The 19,828-nt window shown below is 35.4% G+C and overlaps 1 long non-coding RNA gene across 7 annotated transcripts; it reads right to left on the bottom strand.

Moving 5' to 3' along the window:
- Window positions 1-702: 702 nt before the first annotated feature.
- On the bottom strand, window positions 703-3,214 carry LOC141671792 (uncharacterized). 7 transcript variants are annotated; one of them, XR_012555246.1, is made up of 6 exons: window positions 2,915-3,214; window positions 2,626-2,720; window positions 2,166-2,268; window positions 1,948-2,051; window positions 1,198-1,285; window positions 703-1,112 (listed from the first exon to the last, which is right to left on the bottom strand). It is a non-coding gene; the product is annotated as an uncharacterized LOC141671792 (long non-coding RNA). The 7 variants fall into 7 exon arrangements; XR_012555245.1 differs by having other exon boundaries at window positions 1,948-2,044; window positions 2,915-3,213; XR_012555248.1 differs by having other exon boundaries at window positions 1,948-2,034; window positions 2,915-3,213.
- Window positions 3,215-19,828: the final 16,614 nt, after the last annotated feature.

The following is a 19,828-nucleotide window of genomic DNA, read 5'->3' as shown; positions in this document are numbered from 1 at the left end:
ACCGAATTTAGAGATTATTTGAAAGAGTGTGGTATTGTATCACAACTCACTCTGCCAGGAACACCTCAATGGAATGGAGTTTCAGAGAGGAGAAATCGCACCTTGTTGGACATGGTGCGATCGATGATGAGTCATGCAGATCTTCCAATAAGTTTCTGGGGTTACGCTCTAGAAACAGCGGCTTTTTGTCACAGTCCCAACTTAATAATACATAATATAAAACTGTTACAATATTTAAAAGAAAGTAAATACAACTGAATCCAAGATCTTACAGTTCAGGGTTTGGAACAGCCCAACACTCACTACGCCATAAGTGGGCTATTGTAATGCCTAAATGGTGTTACAATAGGCCCCAAAAGCGTTACAATAGGTCTATTGTAACACCAGGGGGCGTTACGTATACGAGCATTACAATAGACACCCTATTGTAACACTTTACTGATCTATTGTAACAGAGAAGAAAACGTTACAATAGGCACCTGCTGTAAAACTAACTGGCCCAAATATAACAAAAAATGAGTGATACAATAGCTTGATCAAGATTGCATAAGTGGGATCCACTTGTGGGTCCCATATAACCTACTGTAACAGTCTGTTTTATCTATTGTAACACAATTTTTTTATAATTAAGCAATACTAGCATATGTAATGTAACACTACATATAATCATATATTACACTAGAATGGGGGCAAATGTAACCGTTAATTTTAATTTTTTTAAAATATATTCTTAATTTAAAGAACAATCCCATTAGAAACAAAACATCAAAGTTGTCATACATAATATTCTTAATATCTAAACCATACTACTAAATAACAGTGTCAACTCCATACCATACTGCTACGTTACATCCAAACTAGGCCAACATCAACTACTCACACGCCCAACATAAATCACAACTACTTTTACTTCTAATAGGACTTCTGCTAGAAATACTGCTTCTACTAGCGACATGCGGAGGACTTCCACTAACACTTCGACTTCAGCTCATGCTCATGCTTCTATTAGAGGTCATGCTTCTCCCGGGCTCATGCTGGGACTCTATTTCATGCTTGTTTTTGGACTGAAAGTTTTTCTGCTCAACATCCTCGTGGGACTGCTGCTTTTACTCCTGCCCATTAATGTACAATAATTTACGAAGTTTGAAAGATAATTCAAAACATAGAAACATAATTAAAAGTATTACAGAACTGTACCTATATTTTCCAGGATGATCATCTACTAACTCGGGATCTCTCTTTACACTTTTATCATATTTAGTTTCCAACCATGTATTCAAGAAACCTAAATGTAATGCAATTTATCATAACATACATGCTTAATGTCAGCAATAAAACATGACAATTGCACGCAACACATGCACACTGCATATACAGGTAATGGAAATTTAATATAATGTGCATATGCAAAAATTATAAAAACCACGTACAATACATAATGACCAAACTAGTTAACAGTGACCTCCATTGAAATATTACAGGTAGGTTTTCTATAAAACCTTTGATAAATTATACCATCTTAGTTCTAAATGTATCATCTATTAATTTTGTATCATCGTTAAAGCATCCAGGGTAAAAAGGAGAGTCCAGAAGCATGATCAATAAAAAAATATCAAAACACGAGAAGCCATCCTCCTGACAAGCCTGGTGCATATGATTTCTGACCCTACAGAGCTAGCACTTGCTGAAGTGGGCAACAGTCTAGTCAAGAATTCTTTACAGAAATGAGTTATGCACTGCTGCATTTCTTCCATGTACGGAGATGGAATAGGTGATATTTAACTTAGTTTATGTAAAATATTTGTTATTGTAATTGGCATGAAGCACCAAAACTACCAACTGAAGATGATGGGAATATAACAATTTACAAGTTATAATAACTCCCATTCGCACATATTCAAGATACATAAACAAAATATTTATTCAATTAAATATGGTGAAACTTACCTGGTATTCAGCTCTTTGGTTTCTCAGTAGATGGTGGCCTGTTTGGTTCCATTTCCATATATGAGGTCTCAGACTTGACCGCAACACCTATGGCAGTCTAAATTCTGGTTAATCCGTCAGAATCATTCGAAGTGCATGACAAATAAACAAACCTGTCATATATATGGCCATGACAGTAACAAAGATTATAAAGAGTAGCCACTACTTGAACATGTTACCATTTTTAACTTTGAGCTTCCATTTCTTGGCATATTTTGGAGTTTTAGCGAGACCAAATTACTCACACAAGGGTCCTTCCCTATATATATATATTATAATCACCTGAATCACATTGAACTAAAAATATGTAAGATGCGCAGCAATTAAAATACAATAGTAATAATTCTTCAAATGAACTCTAATACATCCATATAATTACTTATAATGTCTACTTTGAAATTTACTATCATGACACAGTGAACTCACAATAATATAGGAAATGCAATTTTTTATTAATAAATATAGAGATAGGTATGGTTAGCTCTGACTAGAGCACATCTCATAAACTCTGGGCTATGATCTACACAACCTGCCACACATATACATTATCCCAATTTCTCACCTACAAATCTAAAAATTGTTTCATTTTACGTAATTTAGTACGGAATTCCATACAAAAACTCTCTACTCAACATTAACCTGAACAAATCACGAATGGCTCTCATCCAGAAAAATTGAAACCAAACATACCAAATTCTTCCCACAAGGGTCCTTCCCGAGCACCCTATTGAAATCTGGACAAACAACGATGAGTGTAATTTTTAGGGCCATAAAGTCAAAAAAAAGAGCCACCAAATTAAGCATGAACTTTGTGTAAGCGTAGATTTAGAGATTTATGAAGCCCTAATCTCTTACAAAACAAAACCTCGATGGTACCAAAATCCATATTTGAACACAACAAAACTCCAAATAAGATGTAAATGCTTACCAATTCATTCGAACCCCAATTTCAAAGCCCAAATCACTTGTAAAATTATTTAAAAATTAGTAATATCTTCGAATCGCTTCGAATCGCCACATGGGAGACCTACAAACCCTGCAAAATCATATAAATTGGAAAATAAGTATCAAACTTTTAATTGGAGCCATAAAATTGTTTATTCAAATACCAAATCCTCAGTTTCTTCTTCAATTCATGAGTCGGGAGAGAGAGAGAGTTTGGAGAGAGCGTTTTGAGAGAGAGAGAAAGAGCGATTGTATAGTTGTCCGAGTCATTTTTGTTTAGGGGGAAAATACCGCCTATTTTTCACTTAAAGTTTTTAATTTTTATTTTAATTGTTAAACTATTATTTTATTAAATAAAAAACTACAAAAATGATTTTCATATTTATATATAATAATATTTTTATAACTTTAATAATATTATATATTATATTCTTCATTCATTAATAATCCAGAATATTATTTTAGTACTAATTTATGATAACATTTTTACTTTAATATTTTTAAAAGTTAAAAAAGTAACGAATGTAACACTAGGTGCTGGTGTTACATGTCGTGCAACACCGTCATTTCTCTGCAACACTAGTTTTATAGCTATTGTAACACTAATTGAGAGGTGTTACAAAAGCACAAAAATTTCTTAACTAATGTAACGCTACTTGTAACACTTGCATTACAGTAGCCCACTTATGGCGTAGTGACTATTAACTTTACAACTAGTTTTAATATCGAGTCCTCACACAAAACTATCTCTTATTCTACCTGAGCTCGAACATACGCATCGGCATTACAAGTCTTACGTGTTGTCTGCTTGAATCTGATCATAGCTACTAGCTGTAATATCAGGGTGAAAGCAAGTAGTGAGCCAAATGCTCAACAAGTGCTAAACAATACAGTACAAAACATAATTCGAGATATATAAAAGAATGACAATGCGAAGATAGAGCTAATAGTAATAAGAGATGAACTTTTGGGTGATGGCATCATTTGTTTGTATCAAAACATTTCCAAAATCATTTCTTAATCAAAAACCATTTTATGACGCTACGGATTACAGCCGGTGATCAGTCGCGAAGTAATCCCGAACCTCGCTGGGTTCTAAAACATTAATGGGATCCCTAGGAAACTTTTAAGCCTACAATTTAAGTGTGGAAAGGACTCGCGTCTCAGTCCAGATTCACTATTTAAAGAAAACATTTACCCCCCTTTGGGACTGAAAATCCAAAATTTTAATCATTTCAAAAACTGATGCCGGTTGATAATTAATTTCTTAAACAGTAAACATCTTTATCAAGGGATTATAGATAAATTTTGAAACACTGGAAATATGTCCACTAATTCTCAGGGTTATGACTTACTAGACTTTACTCTATCAGGGTAATTGAGCGGTTTCTATTTACAAGGATTTTGACAAGGAGATTTAGTAAGGTTATTGGATAATATGAAAGGGTAATGCCAGACTAGGCTTAAAACAATAGTTTCGGATAAGGTATAGGTATTAAAATATCAAGAAGATAGGCATTACTGGTTCCAGGTATGATAAAGGTGTTAAAATACAAAGGAGGTGATCATCAACTTAAGGTATAACAGGGTATCAAGCTTTTAGGGTAAGGACAGGGTAATCATTAACAATTTTTAAGGAATGACTGGCTTTTAGGCTTCAAGCTGAGGTTACTGAGTATAACTTACACATGGTTCAACATCACAATTGCTTTGGTATGCTAGCATAATATGACCTTTAATCTACTTTCATAACAATCTTCAAATGAAGCTAAATTACTTGCAATAGACACTTGAGGGTTCATGGCATTTCTATATAAAACGAAGATAGGTTTGAGAACCACTTGGTTCAAGTATAACAAGATAAATCAGAATACTTGCATCATATATATAGGAACTAGTTATCCCACATTTGCAGTGTAAACAAAAAAAACAGGTTGAATCACTTGCCTTGAGAAAGGCTGGATTGGACTGGAAGGTAGGAGAAACTGGAAGATTTACTCGACCTTTATGTCAAGTTTACCCTCATCTTGAGATCCTACACAATTAATAATAACCTCATTATAATATATTCTCACCAACTCAACCTATTTACAACCCGAAATTAAACACAAATGGCACTTAGGCCTATATGCACGCAATTTATAATCACCTTATAAACATAATAGTACACATAGCCACATATACTCACTTACCATATTTAAGTACCAAATAATATCACACACATCATATTGCAACACTAGGCTTGGATGATCTCGCTCCGCAACTTAAGTCACCTGATCGCTAAACTAGACAAAATCTTCAAATTTTGGCCTCCTAACTCGATGTGCCTTTACTAAACCATCCAAATCCTATTGACCCTGACTTGGGCCTTTCAATATAATGACTTTATGCTATCTTGAAACTATGGTGGTCAACCTAGGCCTCACTCATAAGTGCTCTAAAACTATGTGGTAAGTGAATGTGCTTATTATGGTAAATTTCAGAATGACATCTAAGGTTTCTTGGGTGCATTTGACACTCTTAAACTTCAAGTTTAACTCCAAAACTTCTACACTATACTCTTCTGATCATAAGGCAACTCCAAAACTTAATGTGGCTCAAGGGCCTAGCTTGGGCCTCCCTAGGCCTAAGCTTAAAGTCCATGGTTCCCCTGTTTTTCTGGGCAGAAAAGGTCATGTCTTGAACTAACTTGTGACACATTATTCTAACTCAAATCCTATGAACTATGGCTGGAAAAACTCCTATGACACTCCCTCTAACTAAGGCCCAACAGAGCCTAAAGAGGGTCTACTTATGACATGGTCAAAACTTCCCATTTCTAAGTTGCAACAAAACTGTCCCCTGCTGGAAAGATTTTGTGATTCCACTCGTGCACCTAACCAAACGTCTTACAAACCTCCAAAAAACACCTAAAACCTATTGTATACTCCTAGTGATAGATTCTGGTGGATTGGGCCTCAAAGTGCACAACAAATGCCCAATCAAAAATTCCCCACAAACTAGTGCAAAAATTCTGGAAAAAATGCAAACACTAACCAAACCCTTTCCACCTTAACTCCCACTTATTAACCAAGCATCCAACCTTTACCAAAGCAAACCTAGTGCATCAATATCCTAAAATAGTACATCAACAGGAGTGGAGATCATCAATGCCCTTGAACAGCTACATGCAAATAAAAATACAACATGCAACTCATGGAAAACACTTAACAAGGTTTCGGCTAAACATGGAGTTTAAATTCTTGTAAATTCGACTTGAAACTATTACCCAACATTAATAATCATGAATTGTATCTACTCTTAACTATTATTAAGCAATATATCATGGAAACAATCTATTTCAAGCACAAATAATTCGAATTTATAGACTTTTAAACATGAAAATATGATTTCGAGAAGAGTAGCATACACAACATGGTTGATCATCATATTAACATCTTAAAACTAGCATGCATGGCTAAACATGATTATATAGTTAAATTTCAGTAGCATGTAAAGGTTTTTAAGGCATGTTTTCTCTATAAAACACTTAGTTAAAATATATATGAAATGTATCTCATAGAGAGCTCTTACATTAGTGTGACGGCCTCAACCCCAGGGTCAGGAGTTGACGTCACTAAACACAATTACCAAAAATATAAACAACCGAATTATTATTAAAATATACTAACTCGACCCCGAACTAAGATCCGATCCAGGTTCAAGTATAATTCAGGTTCTCATTATAACAGACTTTTTATTCCACATCTAGGACACACTAACTTTATTCAGCAACTCCTCAGACCTCATGGCTTGATACAAACTACCTCAGAGGAGCCGTGTCCAGTAGGGGCAGGAACATAGGTCAGTCTGACTGATCTTCTAGGCATCTGCGAAATATACATAACAGTTTGCAAGGGTGAGCATAATCGCTCAGCAGTACCAAAATATGAATAACAAGATAAATCAGTAATGCAACAATAATAGGAACAGAACTGTAATCATGATATCAACATTATAAAACAAAATTTAGAGAAAAACTGGATATCGCTAACTAGCATGCTTCATTAAAACAACGTAGCAGTGTGATGTAAAAACACCAGAGTCCAATTTTAGCATACTAGTCACTCTTATAAAATCACTGTATCAACTACCCGTACTCTTAGGGGGAATCACAAAATCCAAATCAGATACGTAATGGATATGTGAAGACAGCTGATCAGGCTATCAACACTAGACGGCTCTAATTGCCATCTTATTCATGGCTCCAACTGCCATTTCAGTTACCTGTTCCGGAACTCAGAGACTAGTTAGGTCTCTGACCTGTTGGACTAATTTGTTATACAGTGCGCGCAACCAAATTAGCCTCTTACGCCAACTCAATAGGCCTACTCTGGCCCCAACGTATCCCATATCTGATCGTTTTAATCCAGTTTTCAAAATTGTCACTTTTACCTATCTCTTTCCAAAAATCCATTCTGTCACAGCATACTATTCAAATCCTCTTTTCATTTAGATCATATTTAGAGATAGGTGTTTTCAGAAGTTACTTTTCCCCAAAACATAATTTTAAACAACATTTTCAAATGCAGGGGATACGTAACTTAAAATGTTTATGTTCCATTACAAGAGTAAAACATTTAGTTATTCACATATACTGAACCGTAAAAGAATGGTCAGGGGTACTTGCCTTGCAACGCTTTACAAAACCCTAAGTAGCTTTCACGCTGACTTTAATCTTGAGAAAACTCGCTCGGAATCTACAAATACAAAATACCCTAATCAGTGACACTGACATGCTTGATATCCTTAAATTCTAACAACTCAATCCGATATCCCGACTCGTATCATTATTATACACATAAACTCGTAATCACATAGTCACGTAGTCGGAAATATTGTTAAGGGTAGTATGTAAAATATAATTATGTACATTTTCGAATATATATTTTTAGGAAATTTTGACAGCATCTTATTTATTTATAAAACTACCCGTCGATTACAATCGACATCATTGATCACATAATTTACAATATTACTTCATCCTTTTATACAACTTACATCCCAACACCAATCACAATTAATTATTCAAGTCCAAAAATATTTTACAAAAAATCATTTTATTTATTTATAAAATTTAGGACTCAGAACATCGTCATCACCGTCCACCGTTGACTCATCGAAGTTCATCGTCAATGGCGACACCATTTATTGGCGCCCGATATAATACGGGTTCCCAAATAAATTATAACGATTAATATTATTTCCCGCAATACAAGTTTTTATTTCATGAATATTAATCAATTAATTTCCTACAGAAAAGAAATAAAAATCAAATTTGTAATAATCAAGCCCAACTACATAATCTCGGCCCAACATAAAAAGGCCCAAAATCAATCCAACAGAACCAAGCCCAACAACACTAAACACAGCCGCACACAACTGCACAGCCATCACCATCGCACACACGGCCTCACGGCCGCCACAACACACAACATAATTACACACACACACAATTACACACACAGACATGCACATAGTCACACACACATATACATATATATATATATATAACCGAACACAGCTCACACCACCGCCACCATACCGGAAGCCGGCAGCAACGGCGGCACAAAGGAAGGGAAACAACAACAAAACAGAAGAAGCAGGAGGCAACAACAATTAACGGGAAAGAAAAAGAAGCAACACGGAGAGAGAGAAACGAAAGAAAGGGAGATCAGAGATAGATTCGAGTGAACAAGATAGAGCAAGAGAGTAAACCGAGAGAGGGGGTGGGGGTTTTCCCTTTTTTTTTGTTTTAACTGCTAACAGGTGTTGCATAAAGGAAAGGGACACGCATCCCTCTGATTAATAAAAACTGACACCTTGCCATTAGAGATAGATACGAGGATTTAAAAGTCGAATTTGCCCCAAAATTTGAAATTAACGATCTAAGGTGCACGCAAAACAATTTCTGAAAATTACGAAAATAATATCAAAATGTCATAAATATCCTGAAGTTTACAAAGACATAAATTTTGAAATTTTTAAGCACTTTTTAAGGTGCACTTTGTACCCGCTTTTTAACAAATAACGAAACAACACGCGGGTAAAACGATTTCCGAAAATTTTCAAAATAATTTTAAAATTCTCAGAATAATACGAACTTAATAAAATATAAGTTTCATAATTTTTAAAGATTCCCATAATTAAATATGGATTTTAGAATTTAACACACTCAGAAAATCATTTAAACATGAATAATTAACAAAATATTGATTTCTAAATTTTTATAAAGTCCTAAAAATAATTATTGAAAATATAAAATTAGAAAACCAATTTTAAAGACAACCCAAAAATTTATGGAATTAAAATTACAATGAAATCACTTTTACAAGCGAAATAAAATCATATAACTCACCAATAAATCACATAATTCCAATCCCACATATCAACAAATCATAAATAAAATTAAATAACAATCAGTAACCGCTGCCAAAATCAATACACAATTTTTATTTATTTACTTAAACTTTTATTACACCTCCAAGTATAAAATAAAACTAAAAATACACGAGTCGTTATATTCTTTCCCCCTTAAAAAGATTATGTCCCCAAAATCTAATTCAACTAAACAAATGAGGATATTTATCAAGCATGTCTGACTCCAATTCCCAAGTAGACTCTTCTACTCGAGGATTTCTCCACAAAACTTTTACTATAGGAATCGATTTATTCCTAAGGACTCGTTCTTTACGGTCTAAAATTTGGACCGGTTGTTCCACGTAAGACAAATATGGTTGAAGCTCAATCGGTTCGTATTCTATGACTTAATTCGAATTAGGGACATAGGGCTTCAACATACACACGTGGAACACATTATGAATGTGCTGCCACTGCGGTGGTAATGCTATCTCATAAGCGACCTTTCCCACTTTCTTCAAAACCTCAAAGGGTCCTATGAATCTAGGGCTAAGTTTACCCTTCTGACCAAATCATACTAACCCTTTCCAAGGCAATACTTTTAGTAACACCAAAGCTCCTATCTCAAAGTCCATGTCTTTCCAATGCAAATCCGCATATTTTCTTTGTCTATCTTGAGCTGCTTCCAACCTTTTCCGAATCAACACTATGGCATCTCTAGTTTGCTGAACCAACTCAGGGCCTAACACTTTCTTTTCTCCTACCTCATCCCAGTACAATGGTGATCTACACTTTCGTCCATACAAAGCGTCATAAGGTGGCATCCCAATAATGGCATGGTAGCTATTATTGTACGATAAATCAATCAAAGATAAGTGCTCATCCCAATTACCTTTAAAATCTAGAACACAGACTCTCAACATATCCTCTATGGTCTGAATCGTCCTCTCACTTTGGCCATCCGTCTGAGGATGATAAGCGGTGCTCATATTCAATTTCGTTCCTAGACATTCTTGAAATTTAGTCCAAAATCTGGAATTAAATCTAGGGTCTCGATCCGACACTATAGAAACAGGAACTCCATATTTGGTAACTATCTCATCCAAGTATAACTTAACTAAACTTTCCAATGAATACCTTTCATTAATCGGAAGAAAATGCGCCGACTTAGTTAATCTATCAATGATTACCCAAATAGCATCATGATTCGCTCTCGTCTTTGGCAATCCCACTACAAAATCCATAGCAATTTCTTCCCATTTCCACTGGGGAATCTCCAAAGGTTGTAACAATCCACTCGGCCGTTGATGCTCTGCTTTCACCGTCTGACACACGTGACACTTACTTACCCAATTGACAATATCCTTCTTCATTCCTGGCCACCAAAAATTTCTCTTCAAATCCTGGTACATCTTGGTGCTACCAGGGTGGATAGAAAACCTAGAGTTATGTGCTTCCTGTAATACTTCGTTCTTCAACTCTGTTACATTAGGAATCCAAACTCTAGATGAAAATCTATACAAACCTTGACTATCTTTTTGAGTACACAGCTCTTCTCCTGTCAAAGTATCCAACTCTTGTTCCATAACTCCTTCTTGACATCTTCAAATCTTTTCCATCAAGGTCGGCTGGAAAGTAATTTCATATAGTTGCTCTTGACTTCCGTTAGATCCTCAAACTTCAATTTCCATTCTTTCCAAGTCTTGTGCCAATTCCTCAGTAATCTTAACCATATTCAGCCTTTCCTTCCTACTTAAGGCATCAGCCACTACATTGGCTTTACCTGGGTGATAATTAATCGAACAATCATAGTCCTTAATCAACTCCAACCACCTTCTCTGCCTCATGTTCAGATCTTTCTGCGTGAATATGTACTTCAGGCTCTTATGGTCTGTATAAATGTCGCATTTCTCGCCATACAAGTAGTGACGCCATAACTTTAAAGCAAATACTATAGCCGCCAACTCAAGGTCATGAACTGGATATTTCTGCTCGTGAGGCTTTAGTTGTCTGGAGGCATACGCAATCACTTTGTCATGCTGCATTAACACACATCCCAATCCTTTCAGAGAAGCATCATTATAAATTACAAAATTTCTCGTCTCATCTGGCAATGCTAACACTGGAGCCGTCACTAGTCTTCGTTTTAACTCCTGGAAACTCTCTTCACACTTTGCCGTCCAAACAAACTTCTCATTCTTCCTGGTCAACTTGGTTAGTGGGGATGCAATCTTCGAGAAATCTTTCACAAACCTTCGATAATATCCTGCTAATCCAAGAAAACTTCGTATTTCCGTTAGTGTTTTCGATTGCTCCCATTTTGATACTGCTTCAATCTTTATCGGGTCTAATTTGATACCTTCTTTACTTGTTACATGACTAAGGAACTGTACTTCCGTCATCCAAAACTCACACTTAGAAAACTTAGCATACAATTGCTTTTCTCTTAACTTTTAAAGGGCAATCTGCAGATGCACCGCGTGATCTTCTGGCTTCTTCGAATATATGAGGATGTCATCAATAAATACAATAATAAACTTATCCAGATACTCCTTGTATACCCTATTCATCAAATCCATGAAAGCTGATGGCGCATTTGTCAATCCAAACGACATTACTAGAAACTCGTAATGGCCATACCTTGTTCGAAATGCAGTCTTGAGGATATCCTCGGGCTTTATTGTAACACCCCCAGATCCGGGGTCGGGGATCCGGGTCGTCACGGTCTTTCTTTCCACAATATCACTTCACTTAATTAATAAATAACCTTATGCTGTGACCCCACACTAACACACACCACAACCCGTTATAGTCTCAGAGATGAAATTTAAATAAGTACAAGTCTTTGAATCCACAATTTAAAAGTTATTACAACCCAAAATGATTACTTGATAAATTTACAGTTAATTGCCATTATCTGCCACAAGTTATAATTATACATAATTGATTCTCAAAAGTAGATGGTCTGATCTACAATAGATCTACCTCTGCAGCTATAGCAGCTACAACATCCTCGGGAAGACGCGGGACGCTTCCCACGCGCTTGCGCTGGGTCTGCTGGAGTCTGGCCATCTTTCCTAACTGTTGTTGTGTGATGAAGAAATAAAGCAAGGGTGAGCAGCAAGCCCGCCAAAATAATATGTATAATGATTAATAGTATATGAGCCTACTCATAATACTCATGAAAGTCTTGGTCAAAAGAAATGAACCAAGTTTGATATCTTAATGCGATGAAGTCGCAAAATATTCAGTATATATACATATATACTTTTCAAAATATTGGAAGTCCTCTCCCATGCATAATATACACAAAGTCCCAGTGTATAACTGTATAAAAAAAATATCGTTGCAAGGTGATCTCATATATCTAACCTTGTTTCAACGTTTTTCTGAAAATCTTTATCATTCATAAGACAATTATTAATTAGATATAAGTTTAAAAGATGAGGTTACCAAATACCCCAATATACTTATATCTTTCCCAATACTACTTGAACTACCACCGTTCAAGTTATAATCAGTTTCAAAAGTTCATCACATAGATGAGACTACAAGACAAGATTTGAATAGATTCAATCTTTGAAATATTATTGAATGAAATAAAGCTACGAGATACTTTATTTAGTCCCGATATATATATATCCACATATATATATCTCTTAAACATTTCCTGGAACCTCTGTTATGTAAAGTATAAACAGAGTTTGAAACATCCAATGAATTTTGGAAAGGAAAAGAATTTTGGCATAAACCAGATATCTTGCTGATCAGGCAAAGATACCAATAAGTAACCTTTTCTACTGTAGATGGATGAATTCCTCACCGGTCATCACCCTGGCCGCATTAGGACCTCGCGCTAGACCGTTACCCGGCCCCTCACGCGTTGATGGACTGCCACCCAGCCACTTACACAATAATAGACCGTACCCCGGCCTGTCGCTTATGCCGACTCAATCAAATGGACTTACTTCCCGAACATTGGGCAAGTAATCAAATTGTTTTCTCAAAACAGCAACCTTGTTGCGAATATAAAATACACCACAGAGCCGGATTCCCCAGGTTTTGAGCGAGTATTTAAATCCCCTTAAAAGGAAGATCTTAAATATAAAAAAAAAGTTTTGGGATCCACTCTGACTTTTAAAAATCATTTTGAAGACTCGAAAACACTTTAAAGAGTGTTTGGAGTAAAGCTGATTTAATGAAGTAAATCAGTCCCCAGAATATTTAGAAAATGACCGAATATTATTATTTAAATAATATTCCCATAAAGAATAGTCTTTATAAAAATAATTGAAGTAGAAGTATTAAAATTTATACTTGAAATGAGTATTAAATAACCAAAGATATACTTATATGAAAGTATTATCTTTATTTGAATAATCGAAAATAAGTTTGGTTATTAACACCTTATTCTTTAATAAAATAAAGAATATATTTCAGCAAATAATCGGAGTCATAGATCCTCAAATGAATATTCAAATAATATTCATTAAATAATATAAACTGAGTCATAAGCCCTCGAATGAATATTCAAATAATATTCAATAATAATATAAAAGAGTCGTAAGCCCTCGAATAATATTCGAAATAATATTCAAATAAATAAATAAAGTTAAAGTTATCGAATAAACCTTATTCGATTAATAGTTTGGAAAACTATAACCATATATATATATATAAATATATATATATATATATATATATATATATATATATCCATATCCATATATACAAGATTACTCGGGATCCTCGACTCCCGGTTTTTAGAAAATATTTTCGCCTTTGGGTCCCTATACTAAGGGTATATGCAAGTTACCGCTATCCTCTAGCATAGGTATTATCAACTGAACCAATAGATATAAATTTTAAGAATATGAAACAGGCATGCATATATATACCATATCAGCATGCTCCAATATATCGCAAAAATTGCTAATTAACCAACATGCATCTATCACAAGATAATGCATATACATATATTCATCACAACAACAGTTATAACGGGTAGAAAACTTGCCTGAGCGACTTGGGGGTGAGAAAGGCTTGGGACGAGTCTGATAACCTATAAATAACAAGTAAGTTGGAATTAAACCAAAATCACTTGTAAATCTATACTTTAACTAACTTAGACTCTAACGCTTGTTTTGCGCTCACTGATTTGCTTAAGTCACTCGGGTACCCGCGGCTCCACCATTTTTAATAATTTAACCTTTATGAGTTTTAAAGTGATTCCTTCGCGAGTGTCTTACCAACTGCCTAACACACTTACCATAACGCTGTGCTCCAGAAACTTTTTTTGGAGAGAAAAGAAAAGAAATGTAAATAATACATTTCTTCAGCTTGTTCCCGAACAACTTTTATGAAAGAAATCAAAAGAAAACTGCAGATTTGGAAAAAAAATTTCTTTATTTTTGTCTCCAAAATCTTCTTCCCACTTTTGGAAAGATTAGGAGAGAAAGGAAAATTAGTTATTTTCTATTCTTTTCTTTTCTACCCTAGATTTGGGAACACAGCGTAAATGTTTCATACATTAATTAACCCTTTTTGGTCTTTAACCTATGTTTCAAAGTAAGGCGAGGGGAAAAGTTTCGTTCGCGAAACGCCGTTACTTGAAACGGTCGTTTCTCCTAAACCGTGCATCGGAATCGAACGAACTACATATCAAAACGAAGCTCGTAACATGAGCTATCTAAATATGGAAGTGGTCATATTCTAGCAGGGGGTTCTCGGGTCCTAATGATATGAACAAAAGCAGTCTAAAGTAAATCGGACATTACGACGGCTATGTTTACGCGATTTCCCAATTTTAAACCAATTCAAAACAACCACAATTCAACCACATATCATTCATACAACCAACATCCATCCATACCATACTACAACAGCCCCAACAATTCAATATTTCCAATTCATACTTATTTCTTAATTATGAACTAAGAGTTTACTTAAGTTCATTAACTAATAACCAAGATTTCCAACTCCAAAAATATCACAAAATCAACCAATCTCTAAACACACAATAATCATGCCTCTCACCAACTAAACTACTCATAACAAGCTCTAAACATGATTACACACCCATTACACTAACCCATCATCTAAACATTAGGAAATCTAAACAACAAAACTTAAAACTAAGACCATGAAGAGTTATACCTTCCTTGAAGCTTTTAATCCATGAAAGGTCCTTGGAATGCCCATGGAAGCCTTAATCTAACCTCCTACAAGCTTGTTCTTTCAAAGAAATCAAGAACACAAAAATTAATTTCAAGAAAGTACTATTCACCATCTTCTTGAATGATTTATAGGAAATGCTAGGAAAGGATTTTGAAGCTAAGATTTCTAGGAAGTATGTAACTTAACTAGGAGAAGCTAGGATAATTACCTTGTAAAATGGCAAGTGGAGGAGCTTGGACTTCCCAATTCTTAAGAAAGAAGCCGAGAGCTTCATGAAGAAATGGAAGGTTTGGTGTTTTGTGATTTGTTTTGCTTGGTTGGTTGCTTTTTGTCTTATTTTTTGGTTAATTCCCTTTGTAGCCTTGACTTTGTGTGGTTAATATTCCACCACATTTCCTTCCCTCTTATGTCATGCTTGCATCATCCTCATGATGTCATCCTCCCCTCCTTGTCCTCTTCTCATTGGTTGGGTGACATCATCCTCTCTAATCCCTTTGATTAACTTCCTAATTGTTTGCCTAATGACCGCTGATCTGTTATACGGTTCGCTTAACTTTCGTTTTCGTTTATCGTTTGAGGGATCATACCCGTGATCTTATTACTTAGGTTCCCTTAACCTTTCTCAATACATTATATTCCTTTTTATGATCCTCTCTTATAATCCTTTAATTTAAATCCTTTTTATTCTGTTACCTTTTTCTCAATTCTTTCCGTATCTAGTGGATTTCCGGGAAAAATCAAAGTGTTCGGAAATTGGATTCTGACGATCTTTACATACACTTATATACCACATAGAGTACTAATAATATCCCAGAAGATCAATAACAGAACCTCTACGTAGTGTGGCATGAAAAGTTTTCTCATTCAGCAAAAACACTCTTCATAAGGGTTTCAAAAATTTCCCAAAAATTGGGGTTATTACAGTCTCCCCTCCTTAAAAGGATTCCGTCCCGGAATCAGATAGAAAGTGAATAGGGATACTCTCTTAGCATTGCACTTTCTAACTCTCGAGTAAATTTTCCCACATTGTGGTTCTACCATCAAACTCTTACTAGTTTGATAACCCTTCTCCTAAGCACTCGTTCCTTTTTACTCTATACCTTTCCTGGTTGCTCCATATAGGTTACGTCTGGTTGCATATCTATGCGCTCATATGCCTCTATTTATCTGGCATCCGAATACACTTCCTTAACATTGATACGTGGAACACGTTATGAACTTGCTACAGGTTCGGGGGTAGGGTTAGCTCATATGCTAACTTCCCAAACGTCCTAATATATCCAAGGGTCCAACAAATTGTAGACTTAGCTTTCCTTTCTTTCCGAACCTCATCAATCCTTTCCAAGGGATACCTATAACATTACTAGGTCCCCTATTTCATACTCTTTATCCTTTCGTGTCAAATCAACATACTTATCATGTCCATCTTGGGCTACTACCAGCCGTCCTCTGATTAGATCTATCATATCCTTGGTCCTTTGGACTACTGCGGGCCCGAGCATCTTGCGCTCTACAACTTCATCCTAATATAAGGGAGATCGACATTGTCTTCCCTCAAGGATCTCATAAGGCGATATCTCAATACTGACATATGATCTATTGTCGTAAGATAACTCAATCCGCATTAAGTGATCATTCCAATTCCTTTCAAGTCTATTGCACAGACTCTCATTATAGCTTCTAGCATTATAGCTTTTGCTTCTTAATACCCATTCTTTTCCAGTTCGTAATCGCTACTACCTTCCGTTCCTAATATTATACTGGTTATACTTTTGCTCGTTAGCGTTCTATAACCTTTTAATAACCACGTCAACCTTAGTATCACGAATGTGTTCCCATTCCACATACTACCACCACTTTATTACTCCTTTTTCAGTTGTTTCTATTTTCCAAAATTTGATCAATCAAATAGAAGTAAAGGAATTTGTTGAGAGATTACTATGATTATGAACACTTGTTATATCGCATAGTTAGTACAGAAGGTGGCCAGCCTTTAGTACTTGACAAGCAATTAAACAATAGTTGGTATCCTACTAGGCTTCTATCACACAGATAGACAGTCATTCGGTAATACCTCCCCTTCTGGAAGGGTTGTTCTTCTCAACTTACATGAAATGAAAAGAAGAGAAAAGAACGAACTGAAGAGAATTGTATATATAAAAAAATATACTGCCACAAAATATCTGGCTTGGAACCTACCTCTGAACTATAGAGGTTTGTCATAGGAGAACAAAACATATACGTATTTATATCAGTATCAAGTATTATAGCATCGTATTTCCCATGCCTAAATATTTCTATTCCGTCCATCATTCTATGGACCCATGCTCTTCCTCGAGCTTATACACAATCACCTTTGAAACTCCCCCGATTTCGAAAATCGAACCTGGGATCTCATTTTAGACATCACCGTTACTAGAGTTCTATGCTTGCACCGCAACCTTCCTCATATAGTAATACGACTCTCTTTTCATAAGAGGGAATAAATATTCAATAGGTAGATACTCTACTTAATTAGTCTATCAATGATAACTTATACACTACCACGACCCGATTAGTGGTACATAATCTCAACACCCATTCCAATACAACTCTCACGGTTGTATTCAGCTCAATACTCGCAGAATCATTGCTGCCTTACTATGGTCCATCACTGACCTACTGTAGTCATTCATTTTCCATGAAGTCTTAATAGCTAACCATACGGAGTCCATACATGTCGTATCAAATCCTTCTAAGGAGATAACATAATCACCATTCATGATTCATGGAGTACACTCCTGATTCTGACATACATACATGACATGAAGCAGATAAAATTTACAGAAGAGTTTTGCTCAAAGCAACGATAGCAGGTTAATACCATTCTTAATCATATACCTTCAATAGAAGACTTAACTCAAAGGTTTGTTTAGTCCTTTTTGAAATATAGTCCTGGCTCATTCTCAAGATGGTACCTTCTAAGATAGATAGCCCGCTCCTGGCGATTACACGAATTAAACCTTTACCGAACTACTATTATGGTTGGGTATTGCACAGTCATCAGAAGGAATGTCAATCTTCCAAACCACAATACAACCTTCACAGTTTTAACCATCATTACTGTATTCCTTTGGCACAAGCGCCTATAATTATCCTCTTACCTTTAAAGTGTTGGCCACCTCTTTGGCCTTCCCTGATAGTAATAGTTCCTTATAATTAATGTCTTTTAACCACCTTCAACTAAATTTTCTACCTCATTTCAATCACAGCTTATGTGAAGATGTTTTCCTTAACATCTGATAAGTAAAAAAAAATCACCATTTTTCCATAAGTTGTTGCCTCAGTCTTTAGAGGTTAATCACTGTCATGACTGACGCTCAATCATAATTAGAACATCTTTTATCTTAAGTCCTAATTGCCCTGAACAATTTCAATCATTACTGGTTCGATCCATACTTTCTCGTGGTTTAGCACGTGCCTCACTTGGCAACATTATAATTATGTCATATTTCCTTTATCAACATTTTTATTCTTGAGAACTTCGAATATTTCCTTTCTCCTTGTAAAACCTCTAAGGTTATCGTTCAATCGTTCCTCCTGTATTCCCTATATACAGGGCATATCAAAATACCATTTACTAATACTAGAACCATTATCTATATACTTCTGAAAAATTTCTCCACTGATCCTTAAAGGTTATTATTACCTTAATCCTTTCCAATTCATACTGTCAAAACTCATACTATCCCTATTAAGGGTGAAATGCCAACCTTTATGCATTCCCCTAGGATTCATTTTAAGTTACCGATGTTCTATTCTTAATTCCACCTTTAAAAAGGTACATGCATCCTTCCATGGATAAATCAATTCATATATCCTTGATAGATTATCTTATTCATCATTCCCACCTCGATAGTCTATACCTAACTTCATAATAGCATCCTTATTCAAATTGAGGTCAATCCATATGGCCTCCAAAAGATAACAATGGTCATCCGCTTTTCTTTCCTGATTTGGTAATGATAACATGGAGCTTCTGAAAGATATTGGTCATGTTCAATGTGAACTTCTTCTTAATAATTCCTTATTTACTTTTGTTGTTTATCTCAATAGTCACCTCAATGTTGGGATATCTTTCATACCTGGCGTCTCCCTTTCTGGATATCAAGCCACCGGTCTTACACTTCACATTCTTGAAGGTCACTTCCTTCATCCAATTTTTCCTAATTTCTTACTTCCTTGTCTCCTCAGTCTATCTGCGTCTCATTATTTATCCTTCGAACTATTTCAAGGTTTCCTCGAATCCTCCCAACTTAAAGGGGGTACAATATATGTATCT

This window comes from Apium graveolens, chromosome 7 (genome assembly GCF_009905375.1).
Source record: "Apium graveolens cultivar Ventura chromosome 7, ASM990537v1, whole genome shotgun sequence".
NCBI classification, from domain to species: Eukaryota; Viridiplantae; Streptophyta; class Magnoliopsida; order Apiales; family Apiaceae; genus Apium; species Apium graveolens.
The sequence above is the reverse complement of the archived record's forward strand: the minus strand, read 5'-3'. Positions and strand labels throughout refer to the sequence as shown.